The sequence below is a fragment of the Cyprinus carpio genome, unplaced genomic scaffold (genome assembly GCF_018340385.1).
Source record: "Cyprinus carpio isolate SPL01 unplaced genomic scaffold, ASM1834038v1 S000006578, whole genome shotgun sequence".
Taxonomy (NCBI): domain Eukaryota; kingdom Metazoa; phylum Chordata; class Actinopteri; order Cypriniformes; family Cyprinidae; genus Cyprinus; species Cyprinus carpio.
Window position 1 is genome coordinate 390,098 of NW_024879233.1, and position 13,125 is coordinate 403,222.

Consider the following 13,125-nt stretch of genomic DNA (forward strand, 5'->3'; position numbering starts at 1 on the left):
TGGCTGAAAGTTTACTATAGGAAGATATTTTATTCAAGGTAGTTTGCACCTCATAAATATAGTTGATCTGAGTTTCAAATTAAGCTGACATTTTATGCACCTTATCTGATACAGCAAAAAAAAAAAACACACTAGCCTCAACATGCAGATAATAAATAAATCCATCCTAACCAGAGTAGTAATAGCATTCTCATATTTGCCAGGTAGTACACACACACAGGTACTTGATAGATTAGCTCATTAGAGCTGTATAACTTAGCCACATCCAGGCTTGGGCCAGTAGCACTAAACCCTATAATATTTACAAGCGAGTATATGGCGCCCACGTCAGTTATATAGGTAGGATGGGAAGAGACAGTTATAAACCAAGGAGTTAGTTCCCAGGAAGAGAGAATCAATATTTATATAAATAAATAGGAAAAATTAAATTAAATTAAATGCATCTAAAAAGTACATTTGGGTTTACATCCCAACTTCCAGCATACATGTGAATCACACCTCTCTTTCCAAGCGTTTATAGACATCACCACTGCTCCGCTAATGTCATTAGGTGAGGTATTGGGGGTACTTGCAAAGCTTACATTCGCGGTAAGTAGTATCCTTCATGCGCAGTGTTGACACGGATCAGGGAAGCGTTTCCTGAAGAAGGGGGACCATACAGAGGTTTCATTCCCACACTGCATTTTTTTAGATATATTACATATTATATTCAAGGATTTTAATTAAAATGAATTATTACAGAGCCATTTTTACTTGAATAACAGTTACACAATAATAATAATAATAAATAATAATCAAAAATCAAGCTACAAAACTCAAACTGATAGATATATACCAATCTTATTTCTACCTTCAACATTTGAATCAAGTCGCACTTACACGCATGACAAAAAAAGAAAAGAAAAAAAAAGAGAGAAAAAAAAAGTGGAAAACCATTATATAAGCTTTAATTACAGGAGGCTCTAGACCCAAAAACCGAGACCAACAACATAACAAGAAGGAATAGATACATAAACACATAAAAACATACTTTGATTCATGAGAGTCTTAACAGGGCACCCATACCAGTGTTTCCCCACAAAATACGATTATGATATCTAGCCGAAGCTGCACCTAGGCCTTGTGAGCCTCATTATAATACAGTTTTGAGACTCATCAAGTCGGGACATGAACTTAAACATTAGGTTCCTCAAGAGAGGCTGTTCAGGGAAGTGCTTAGCCCCTCGAGTCCACAATGTATACGTCGCTTCCCCGTCTACTTGCACCCTAGTTACTGTTGCACCTCGACACCACAAACCTGACGCCCGTTTACTTCGAGTAATAGTATCCTCAGGCAAAGTCATTATATACTACCTGAAGTTTCGGCATTGGTCTCCTTTTTGTAGTTGACCCACACATGGGATTTTGTATACATAGGGGTGCAGTGCATGCACGGAAAACAATCTCACCTTCACATCATCAGAACAGTGATGGAATTGACGGATAACAACATGTTTGCTTGAACATACAACATCTGTCTCTGGCTCTATAGTACATGTCTGCATCATCTTCCAACCTGTCAGTGATGATGTGCCCAAGATATTTCGCCCCCTGTTAACTAATAAGATACACAGAGGGATTGCCCTGACGGGTAAAACGTAGGAAAAATGCAGCTTCTGGATCCTCCTTGGTCCTACATATCAATACAACACTCTTTTGCAATTGTCCTTTACATCGCAAACTCAAACCCCATAATACTCAGAGCATATATCTAACAGCTGGTGGGAAACCCAACAGTGCTGGGGGACAGACATAATAGCCACAATCATCTATGCATACATCAGAGGGTTTAACAGAGTGTTCCTATTCAGAAACCTGTCTTATTGACTTTCCCCAACTGCTCTCGGACAGGCTGTCCATGTATAGCTGAACAAGGCAGGAGCATAGAAGTCCCCCCTGCCGTAACTCCATTGCCTACACTGAAGGGTGAAGGATAGGCTGTTTCCCCATTTAACTTTTTGCATATGTTGTTTGGCATACCAGTAAACCAGGATTAGTGATGATGCCATTCTAGGCACACCCCCTAAGCTTGGAGATTTTAGTAAAAGGGCTTATGGTGATTTTACTCTGCTGTCAAAATGCCTTGGAGTGCATCAATAAAACCCATAGAAATATTGTAGAATCCCTGCCTTCTCGCTAGGATTCAACAGCTTCTTTCGAGGCATAGATACATAGATCTGTACCTGGTGCTTGGCCTTAAAACCAAAATTGATTTTCTGTGGTGGAAATGAACGCACTCAGATCTATCTAGTGCATCTTTTCTAACCCCTTTGAAAGAATGCTGGCTAAGGCAATGGGTCTATAGTGTCCAACCTCCTATTTAAACCTGCCCTATCCTTTCGGACTGGCACTAATTGACGTCAAATGGTGTCTGGCAGTACTTGCATGTGTATCAGCCTGTGAGGCAGATGGACAATAGAGCCCTCCCTGGGGCTGGCTAATTAAGGTGCTCCGCAGTGAGTTGATCCTTGCCACTGCTTTGTTATCAGAGTAGTTGCTCTATAACATGATAACCTCGCTGGGAGTAAAATTAAATCATTCCCTCCTGTAACTTGCCCCCACAATAAGGTCACTTTTAATAAAATTAACCAGAGCTGCGTAGTGCAGCCTCCACTGCTCTTGATATATGTCTCCACCAGATACCCCTTTTCCAAATGTGGCACGCGGCAAGTACTGCCTTTGGCCCTATTTGTAGCCTTTTATACCTCTTTCCAGAAACTCAGTGACATTGTTACCCAAGCAAGTTTTCAGCCATAGAATGAGCTCTTAAGGCTTGCTCATGCTCTCCCAAACAAAGCGCACTGATATTGTATCTAGCATTTGTCAAGTTTCTTCTATGCTCTAATTCTCGGCCCCTGTCTGGGTCTACAGCTATAACCCAAGTATGCTCTATGAGCTGTCTTAGCGGCTTTTTGATGGGGAGCTACATACTTTGTCCAACCAGGCTTGGTATTCTTAACCTTTCTGGGGTGAGTGTGTAGAGGATTCACTGGCCTCATTATATAGCACTCACTATACTATTGTACATGTCAGACATAGGTTATTGACAGATGAGTGTTATCATCACAGTTTAATATTTGAATCATAAGATAGCATCTATGGGTAGCTGTACTTCCCTTAAGAGAACATCTGTCCCTCCCACAAGAAAACATGACATCCTCTTTAGATTGTTTAGCCCAGGGGTTTTTTCAAAGTGTGGGGCGCCGCCTCTCCCCAGGGGGGCGCCAGAGCATGTCGTGGGGAGGCGCGGGGAAAAATGATAATAAATTAATAATATCATTGAGTTTAATTATTATAAGTTTTTTTATTATATTTGAATGTTTTTACGTAAAACGATACAAAAAAATAAAAAGTAAAAAATATGAGACAACTTTTTTCACCCAGAAGGCTGTAGTTGTGAATTTTTGCTGATGTTTTGGCAAGGCCCGGCCAATAAAGGTAATATGCCTATTACTAACAAATGGAGCGGTTTTCTGACGACCCCCCGATGTCAAAGCCTTCAACTTCAGTGCTTAAACCCAAAAGAACCGACGATATGATGATCAGTATTTGAGTTTAGGATTTACCGTGGACAGGACCAGCTGATGATACCACAGACCCTTTATGTGTGGGTTTTGTCCAAGCGATTTTGGCTAATGACAGCAGAGACCCCGCACAACTCTTCGGGCGACACCTTGAAAACCAAGCATGTTGAGGTGGCAGGAAAAACCTCCAGAATTTTTTTCCGAGAAGAAAACTTCAAACCTTTTCCCAAGGTCAGGAAAAAATTGTGGAAGATTTGTAGTAAATTAAATGGAATAAAGGCCACTGAAAGCTTTCATATCGCTTTCATTGCGTATTTGCCAAGGCAGGCAACGCACATCCGACTTGAGAGACGTTAATTTCTGCCGGCAGCAAAAGACCTGTGTTCCGTGATGCTAGGAGAGGCAGCGGCTTCTAAGCTCGATTCTGTTCCACTCATCTGACAAACACAATAATTCGGGCGCATCTCAGACATTGGACAGGATGTGAAGGAGAGCAAAAGTGTGTATACAGCGTCAGGAAAACAGCCCATTTTTTTGCACTCCAGATCGACGAATCCACCGAATGTGACCAGCTGTGCTCAGCTGTTAACATATGTGCGGTAAACGTGAAAAACATGGACATTCAAGAAGAGTTTCTATTTCGTAGTACCTTGCCCACCAACACAACAGGTGAACACATTTTCGAACCAAATTGAAACGAATTTGTGAGAAAGAACACGATATAGACTGGGACACGCTGGCTGTGGCTAATGCCAGTGATGGGGGCCAAAATCAATGACAGGCCGCCACAGTGGTCTCATATCGGGGTTAAAAGAGGTAGCGCCGAGGCCGTGTGGCCCCACTGCACAATCCATAACAAGCCCTTGCTGCCAAGAAGATGCCAAATGATCTGTTCGGAGTGGGTCCTCGAAGAAAGCTGTGAAAATTGTCAACCTGATAAAAGGCTACGACCTCTAAGGTGCTTCGTCTTGTTTCCACGGTTTAATAGTGCAATGAATTGAGAAGTGCGCCTGCTACAAACAGGCTGCTTCTTTCTGCCACACTGAAGAGCTTTTCCTCTGCTCATGCGGCAATCTTTTTTATGTCCCACGTGAGGGCGCGCCCCACAGATGTTTCACTTTTATCAAGACAGTATTCGTCTCCTTGATTTGCGTGGAGGAAGTACACTACTTGTCTTCTGTCAAATGTTCAACTCACCACTGACGAAGCACATGATTGATTCGAGCTGGATCGCAAGGTTGGCTTATTTGTCTGACATATTTGAAACGCCTCAACACGCTTAATAACATCATTGCAGGGCAGCGGACTGCAATGTGTTTTCAGCATTTGAGCAAGTGTCCCTCGTATCCGGAGAAAGATGGATCTATGTTCGGCCCTCGTGTGGAGAAAGGATGCTGTGGACATGTTTCCTTTCCTAACGTCTGGCTGAACTTCATGCAAGAGGCAGGGCCGACAGTGGTTCCTATTCAGCCTTTGGCTCGCTGAAACACCTGAGGTGTCTGTGTCATGCAATTCAACAACCGACACACTTTTTCCAACGATACAATCCAGGACGAAGTGGATTCGCAATCCATTCAAATTCAAAGCCAGCAGAAAGTGACCCGCAACGGGGGGGGGGGGGGACTGGATCATAACAGACGAAGCGGCTTCTTGATTGAGGGGGTTCGTGACTAGTAATGGGGGGGGCATGAACTGTACAGCAAATGAATTACACACTTTTCAATTGGACATTTCTGGCTCTCTATTCAAAATTAATATCCTGAACTTACACAAAGTGGCACTGAGGAACATTTTACCATGTTCGTTTCAACGTATTGTGCGAATCAGGATTTTCTGTTTTGGACATTTCATCAAGAACAATATCGTTCAACGTCTTCAAGTGGTATGGATCTGACCTTCGTCTGTTCCTGACGGTCAACTACAAGCAAACCACGAATTAAGTCTTCTCTCTGCTCTGCGCAGCAAGGAAACAAATGCATTACCCGCCTCACTAAGGTAGGGATATACTTTATGTAAGCATATTAATCAAGTAGTTAGAGATGTTTAAATTTGGGCGTTGTTTTAAAGTTCTTTCCACACTCTCTGTTACAGGTCATTACCGACTGTTTTTTGACTGGGGTGGACAGTTCTTGCAATTTTAAATTGCGAAAAAAAAAATTCCATCATTTGTTTTTGTTTCAAATGATTAAAAAAGTTCCTTAGTTTTAAAAACGTTTATAGTTAACCTACATGGTTATACTCCTAAAATAACTGCACTTTTCATGTTACCACAAATCATGTAAACGTGAGTTAACCGTCTGACATGTTCTGCCCCGTGTTATCTTGTGTGTGGTGGTGTGTGTGTGGTGTGCTTGGGGTGGGGGGCGCCAATGTGGGTAAGTTGTGTCAAAAAGGGAGGCCCTCTCTTGTCTAGACTTTGAAAACCCCTGGTTTAGCCCAATTCACTTTGACCCCATTGGCTGCCATGGTCTGTCTATTCTGTTGATCTGCTGCAATCAGGTAGGTTATCAACATTTATCGTGGATAGAGACAGGTAAGTGATCAGTGGTAGTCAACCCATACATAATTCCAACTGTTTCCAGACTATCATGAGCATCAGATGTACAGATTACATGATCCAGCCAGGATGTTGTGTGCCATGCTTCACTGATGTAAGTATAACTATCTACAGGCAGAAATTTCATGCTGGAAAGAACCAGTTTACTGTCATGACAGAACTGCATCAAGTGCTGACCAAAGAGAGATTTATGATCAGAGATGTCTGCATTTAAATCACCCATCACAAATATATTTGCATATGTACATTCCTTAATGTAAGAGTTTAAAAATGCCAATCTGTTCATATATTCATCTTCATTTTTATAGAAATCATTATGGGGGTATAAACATTTAAAATGATAAAAACATTCATATTATGCATAACTTTAACTGCAATACACCAGTCCACCTCTAATCCAATAATACTGATCATTGGGTCATATTTCTTGCTGCCACAGAATGGCCACACCTCCAGGTATTCTCTCTGTACTACATATCATTCTAGTGCTTAAATTCGTTGTGGACTCTCCTGCTCCATGGAAATCAATGTGGACAGAAGTAAGTTTATCAAGTTCCTGTTTGGCTAAAAATGTCTCTTTGCAGGCAGAGAATGTCTGTGGTCTCCAGTAGCTGGTCAACAATAACACGATGCGCTCTGTCCCCAGCAGTCTGTCCTAGGCGCAAGCCTCGTGAGTTGTATGACCACCACTCTGACCACCATCATCACTGTGGCTGGCACTAGGCATCATGTACCCCAGCCCCCATTAAAGGCACATTCATCACTGCCATTAGCCCCCCTGTAGACTTGGTCTGCATGCTTCATAATATCGCCACGCACAAAAGTTTCTTCAGGCCACAGCTCTGGAATATACATTCCACCCAACTTCTTTACACTCTGCAGTTATTTTTAAATGAACTGAACCGGCTTTGTAAAGTTTCTATCTTTTGACAAGTTACATCACGCCCAAGTTTATCTTTCATGTAACTAGACAAAGTCTCAGAGTCTAAATCAGGTGAGAATTTTGTTGCAAATACATTCTCACCAGCTTAGGACTTAATGACTTGAAAGTCTCCAGCAGTACCAGTCCCAACAATGCCACCAGTTTTCTGGCCTTTGGGAGGATGGGTAGACGAGGTTTGGCCTTAACTGAAGCATTATCGGGGACCTGTTTCCATCGGCTGTTGTTCCTCTTGTCCTGACCAAGTTCCAGGGTGGGGTAGCAGCCACGCCCTCAACATGACCATGAGGGTCTCCCTGTGTGGCGACTGATTGGCAAGTCACAAGCCCAAGGCAGAACTCCCACCTTCTGGCTTGAGTCTTTCTCGCTGGTCTGGCCCTCCATGCCAACTGGGGGCTTCTCACAGGATTGGGAGTGGACGATTCTAATGATTGTTCCAGGCTTGTTGGGTTGAGAAAAATAGGCCCTCTCTCCCGATTGGGTCTAGGCTGCCTCCAATAGCACCCGGACGTTGATTTATGTATGCGGTGATAATACGCCATGACGTACAGGTTGTTTGTCTGCAAAGACACAGCCTGTGTACATAGTTAATATCGTGCCGCCTAGTTGGTTCTACTGCTGTTACCTCAAGCAAAAAGGAAACATCACGTGCGGTTAAAAGTCACAGGTGGGTAGGTCAGTCAGATGGTGAGATAAAGGAAACAAACCCGTGAGGACCATTTTCACCAGCTTATTGAGATAGGCTACCCACGGCAATTCCAACAATTCTTTGCATCCTTTTGGCGGCCCAGTATAGCCACAAGCTTGCAGTTGACGTAGTCTCGGGAGTCCCAGTCATATTTGGTGGAAGTGTAATCCATGTTTGTAATTTTTTGGTGAGCATCAAAATTGGTCCAGACAGCATTCAAAACAGTATCGTCCTGTTTCACATGTTGTATCTATGAAAGGAATTAATCTGGGACGTTTAAAGAAAACTCATCTTTCCCAACCTTTCCCTTAGCCGTGCAGCGGTATAGGGATTCCGGGTTGTTTGTTCGGATTTACGTTCGTTGGTCCGCGTTTTGTGATTACGGTTATTGCTTTGAGTTTTTATATTTTTTTGTTTGGGCCTTTTCTGTTTCTACAGCCACCCTGAAGATGCTAAATATTGTACGAGGGGTGCGGCATGTCGCATGAGGCTGGCAGACTTTGCGCGATGTGATTTTAACATCCATATCTGCGAAGCATTAAGTAAGTTCTTTAACCATTGTGTTTGGATTGGAATAGCGTGATGAACTATGGGGTAACTACAGTGCTAAAAAAGTAAGAGGCAGTGTTGTTTAAGACAGGCGGATTCCATAAGTCGGGATTGCACCCTAACGGATACTCAGTTCATTGGATTAGCGAATGGACCTCACTAGATCACTCTATGTGTTTTTTAAAGAACATGACCTGAGTCGTGCTCATGCCTCCTCCTTTCTCGGCACGAATAAACTGCGCACACAGTTTTTCTGGTACAGCCATTTGTCAAGAGGAAGTCCAGGTATGGTTTGAGGGTCTTCCACGACGTGCGTGGAACAAGCAGCTCCATTAATTTGTCAATGTAGCCTTCAAACAGTAGACTTATTATAATATCTCTTATATAACTTTTCTGAGATAACTCAGACAAGTATTAGGTACCTGTGGTAGGATTAATACTTCAGGAGCTCTCACTATGAATTCGCCAGGCTTAAATGTGTTGGAAAACGATTGAGTATCTGACACACACGACTACCAACATCTGCAGCGGATTGCCTGTGATCTGCCTGGATTCTAGTTGTAATGACATAGCAGCAAGCTGTAGTTGAGAAAGGAAAACAAGGGTTACAACATGGTATGGTTTTTAGCAAGCAGCCACTAAATACTGGTAATCCAATTATCTTGTTTACCTGCCACAACATTCCTGGAACGAGAGAAAATCAAGCCCATTTCTGGGTAAGAACTTCAGAATGAGAGCATGTTGGCAACACTCGATTACCAGAGGGGTGGTATTCTGGACTAAATTTGTGCATGGCTGTAAGAAGACGTGTGTGTGACAACCAAAATTGCCTGTGAATTTTCACATTTGATGCTTGTTGCTTGTTGCCTAAAAAAAAAGTTTAAAAGGTGTTTGAATACAACACTTGATGGACAGTGTGGCCAGAGATGCTTTTAATTCGATCACGTTAAACACACTACATTTCTCACTACTGTTTATTCATTGGATGATTGAAGTTTGACTTGTTAATAAATCTCGAGAGTGGACATGATCTACAAACTAAAATACACTAGCAGTACAGCTTATCGGTACGTACTTGGTTTTGAAGCCAGTGTCTGGTCTGATCACCAACCAGAGGCTCGTGGAGGGGACAAGGAGAGGAAACAGGGGTGTGTTCGTGGCTGTGGATGTTCTGAATGTGAGTTGCGGATACCAAGAGCTCCAGCGTTGGCACATCAGCTTCTTCTTTCCAGTTGTTGATGTGGTCGCATAGACCAATAAAGGTGATTGGACCCCACTCTAATGTTCTCCACAACCCCACATCCTGAAGCCACATTGACCTGTTACTAAGGGCATCCATTTTTTTTTTACCAAGCCCCTGACGCCCAAGAATAATAAAAACAATTTACGGATATCAGGTACACAAGTGCGTGGTGCGACGACTATTCCGTATAGGGCTGAACAAATATATCAAAATATCGCACATGTATATTCCGTGAAATCGCATATCAGAATGAGGTTGCACTAACTGGTGTTCATGAATAGTTAAAAGCCAAAGAGACAGTCACTCACTCTCTTGGCTGACTAACCATTGGTAGCTGTAAGAAAAATCAGAATATATTTTACAAGTTGGAAAAGGCTAAGCAGTTGTTTCATATTGTTACATTGATTATTTCAGTTTCTTGTCTGGTTAAATACACTCGTAATGATGCTCACCTGAAACCCCTAAACCCGTGGTTTACACTGATGTTCAAAATAGCCACTCTTTTATGTTTGCTAGTTATACAACAGCTGCTGTTCACTTTCAGAAGTTATGAGGGATGTTTTTCTTGTTCACAAAAAGAATGTGAAACACATGCTATGTATATAATTTTAAAGATAATTTAGGTTTATTTTAAACACTTTAAGAATTATCGTATCGCATTATGAAATATTTAATTGAGTATATTTTATAGCATTATCGAATTTTCTTCAATCGCCCTGCAAGCCCTAATTCATGTATAGGGCTTGTATGATAAAAATAGATGGTTTGTGATATTTAAACCTTTTTTGGGGCTATCCTTAAAGAGTGTACTTTGTGCCAATATTCAGTATAATTGTGTAACACTTCAAAATGAAATTTTTGTTAGGAAACTAATGGTTTTTGTTTGCGTTCTATTCAACATTGCTAACCTGTTCCCATATTGCAATGTGCTGAACAATTGTCTTCTGGTCCTTTTTTTTGCTCCCTCCATAAATAGTCTGTACCCGTCAGTGGTGGCAGCGCGGTCTAGTCAACAAAAGGGAATGGCCACACAACTGCTGTTGTCCTCAAGAAGGATGATGAGGCTTTTTCTACATCCTCCGTCTCCTTCATGCTGGTTGGCTGTTTCCATAAGCTTTTTCATCAGCCTCTGCAAACACAAACAACATACTAAGATCAATGCACGTATATAGTAATTCACTAAAAAATGTTTTATTGTTATGTAGTTGTGTACTGCTGGACTAGTTGGTTGTCTATGACCCAACTATTGGCTTTGAGATCCATCATGGTGTAGCTGCCATATTTTGCTGAATGTCCTACAATTGTGTTATTTGCACAAAGCCAAAAGCGTCAACAAAGCCTGACCGCAGTTTCATATATTTTTTTTATATTTATATATATATTTTAATATATATATATATATATATATATCTAATTATATATATATATACACACTATATACATACATATAATTAATGAGTTATTTATTACCAGGTGAATCAGCTCTCATGTCCCCACCAAGAGTCACAGCCCCATTAGCAATGGCATTTTTCAATAGCATCATCCTGGTCAATCTTCCACTGCCAGTTTTTATGGTTTGGGATAAGGAGCTTGGCCTGATGTTTGTGGAAGCATGACTTTCAGAGATCCCCTGGATTTTGAAGGCATCCAGGAGCTAAAAAGAAATAAAAAATACATCTTCATATAATAACCTGAGGGGTGACGTGAAAATATGACAGCGCTATGTTATTATCTCTCACCTTCGATATCTGACAAAATCGATGAGCCACTGGGGAACAGAAGAGCTGCACAGAGCTGTAGGTTTCCAGCTGGTATATTGTTTACACCATTGGCTGGCTCGACCAATCACTGGAGTACTCACAGTAAGCACAGTGCTGTTTGACACGGAGAAGTGTCCCAATGGTTGTTTGTGAAACAACCACACTCCGGGTGCAGACAGGGCATCTTCTAAAAAGCTCCAGCAGTTTATCTTCATAAACAATATACTTAGTCACTTTTATGTGTAATACTTCATGGAGACTCTGTAAAAGAAAAAAAAAGTTAACAAATTTTAATAAAAGCATAAATAATCATATGGTTATGTAATGTGTGTATCAGAAAATAAATTAATGACAATCAATCAAAAGTATTTAAAAACAAAAGAAATAGCTAAATTAGGAACATTCAAATATAGCCTAACTGAAAAACCTAATGGTACTGAAGGCATTACCTTTGTACAGTTCATGGAGCTCTCACTTCTGTCTTGATGAGGCGGCTGGAGTCATGAGTAGACACCTCACATCTTTTTCCTCTTTATTGGTGTATATGTTTGCCCCGGACAGCACTCTGTGAAAGGCTCCATCAGTGTGCCCGTGTCACGCGACACACTCCTGTTAGGCACTCTGGACTGGGTGGCTGCACAAATTAATAATAGATTTGTGTTATCAATAAGCAGTGAAAGTACAAAACAAAATTATATAATCTTGACTATATGATGAAACATTCAAAAGCTCCATAGTATTTTGAAAAACACCTTTGCTTCTCCTCATGGGCTTCATGTTAGCCTGCACACTTGCAGACATGGAGCTGACTGGTTCAGTCTGGCACCCAATTTCTCTGGTCATAGTAGCCTAAAAAAAAAAAAGTGTTATGGTTTACAATTACAGTCTTATATTCAGTCATTTTAGAGATTTGAAATTGTTTATAAATACTACTAGTTAAATAACTCACAAACTTCTGAGATAATTTTCTCCAGAATTATTACGATTATGTTAATATTATTCATCACACGGTCATGTAGATCAGCTGAATACATGAATCTGATGAGTTTTATCGAAGTTGATGTCAATAGCGAACCGACTCTCAGTAAGGATATGACCATATTTTGCCGCTATGTGAGAAAAAATCCAGCAAAATGCTGCTTTTTTAGACCCCAGGAGGCTTAACTTTTAGATAAATCATAAATTGTGTAAATATTTATATATATATATGATCATCTCTCCTCAAGACGCCCGCTGCAGTGGTGGAGTCACTTGCAGGAGGAGCAGCGTGCGAAGCACTCGCGTTAAGCTTTCAGCCCATGGCGAGCTGTGTGTGGAGAAGCCCATTTTCACCTCCATTGGCGCGCTGGAGAAGCAATCCCGCATAAATTCAGTTTTGCACACCCAGCTCTAGGGCAGGAACTCATGGTCTTCCAGGCCAAGTGCATGCAACCACTGGCGCCTAATTTCAAGTCTGTTGAAAAACTATGCAGTTCAGCAAGTGCTGTTGCTACCAGCAACACTACACCTACGTACTCATCCTGACCACTGTACTAAATACAGATAAATCTATCGCCATCCTTGAAACGCATCTCTAACTGGATGCAATACTATGCTACTTTCAACCAACTATGCTTCTAACAATACTAATCGCTACACTAACAACAACTATGCTAATTAACTACATAGGCTACATGAAATAATCGAAATAACTATATAAATAAAAAAGAGGCAAATACGCTTATCCTGATCAAGCTTTCACACTTTCGCACTTCCAACTCCTGACTCAAGCTACAGTGATTTTGACGAACAAGATGGTTTTATGCTGCCAAAGGCGTGGGTAGCT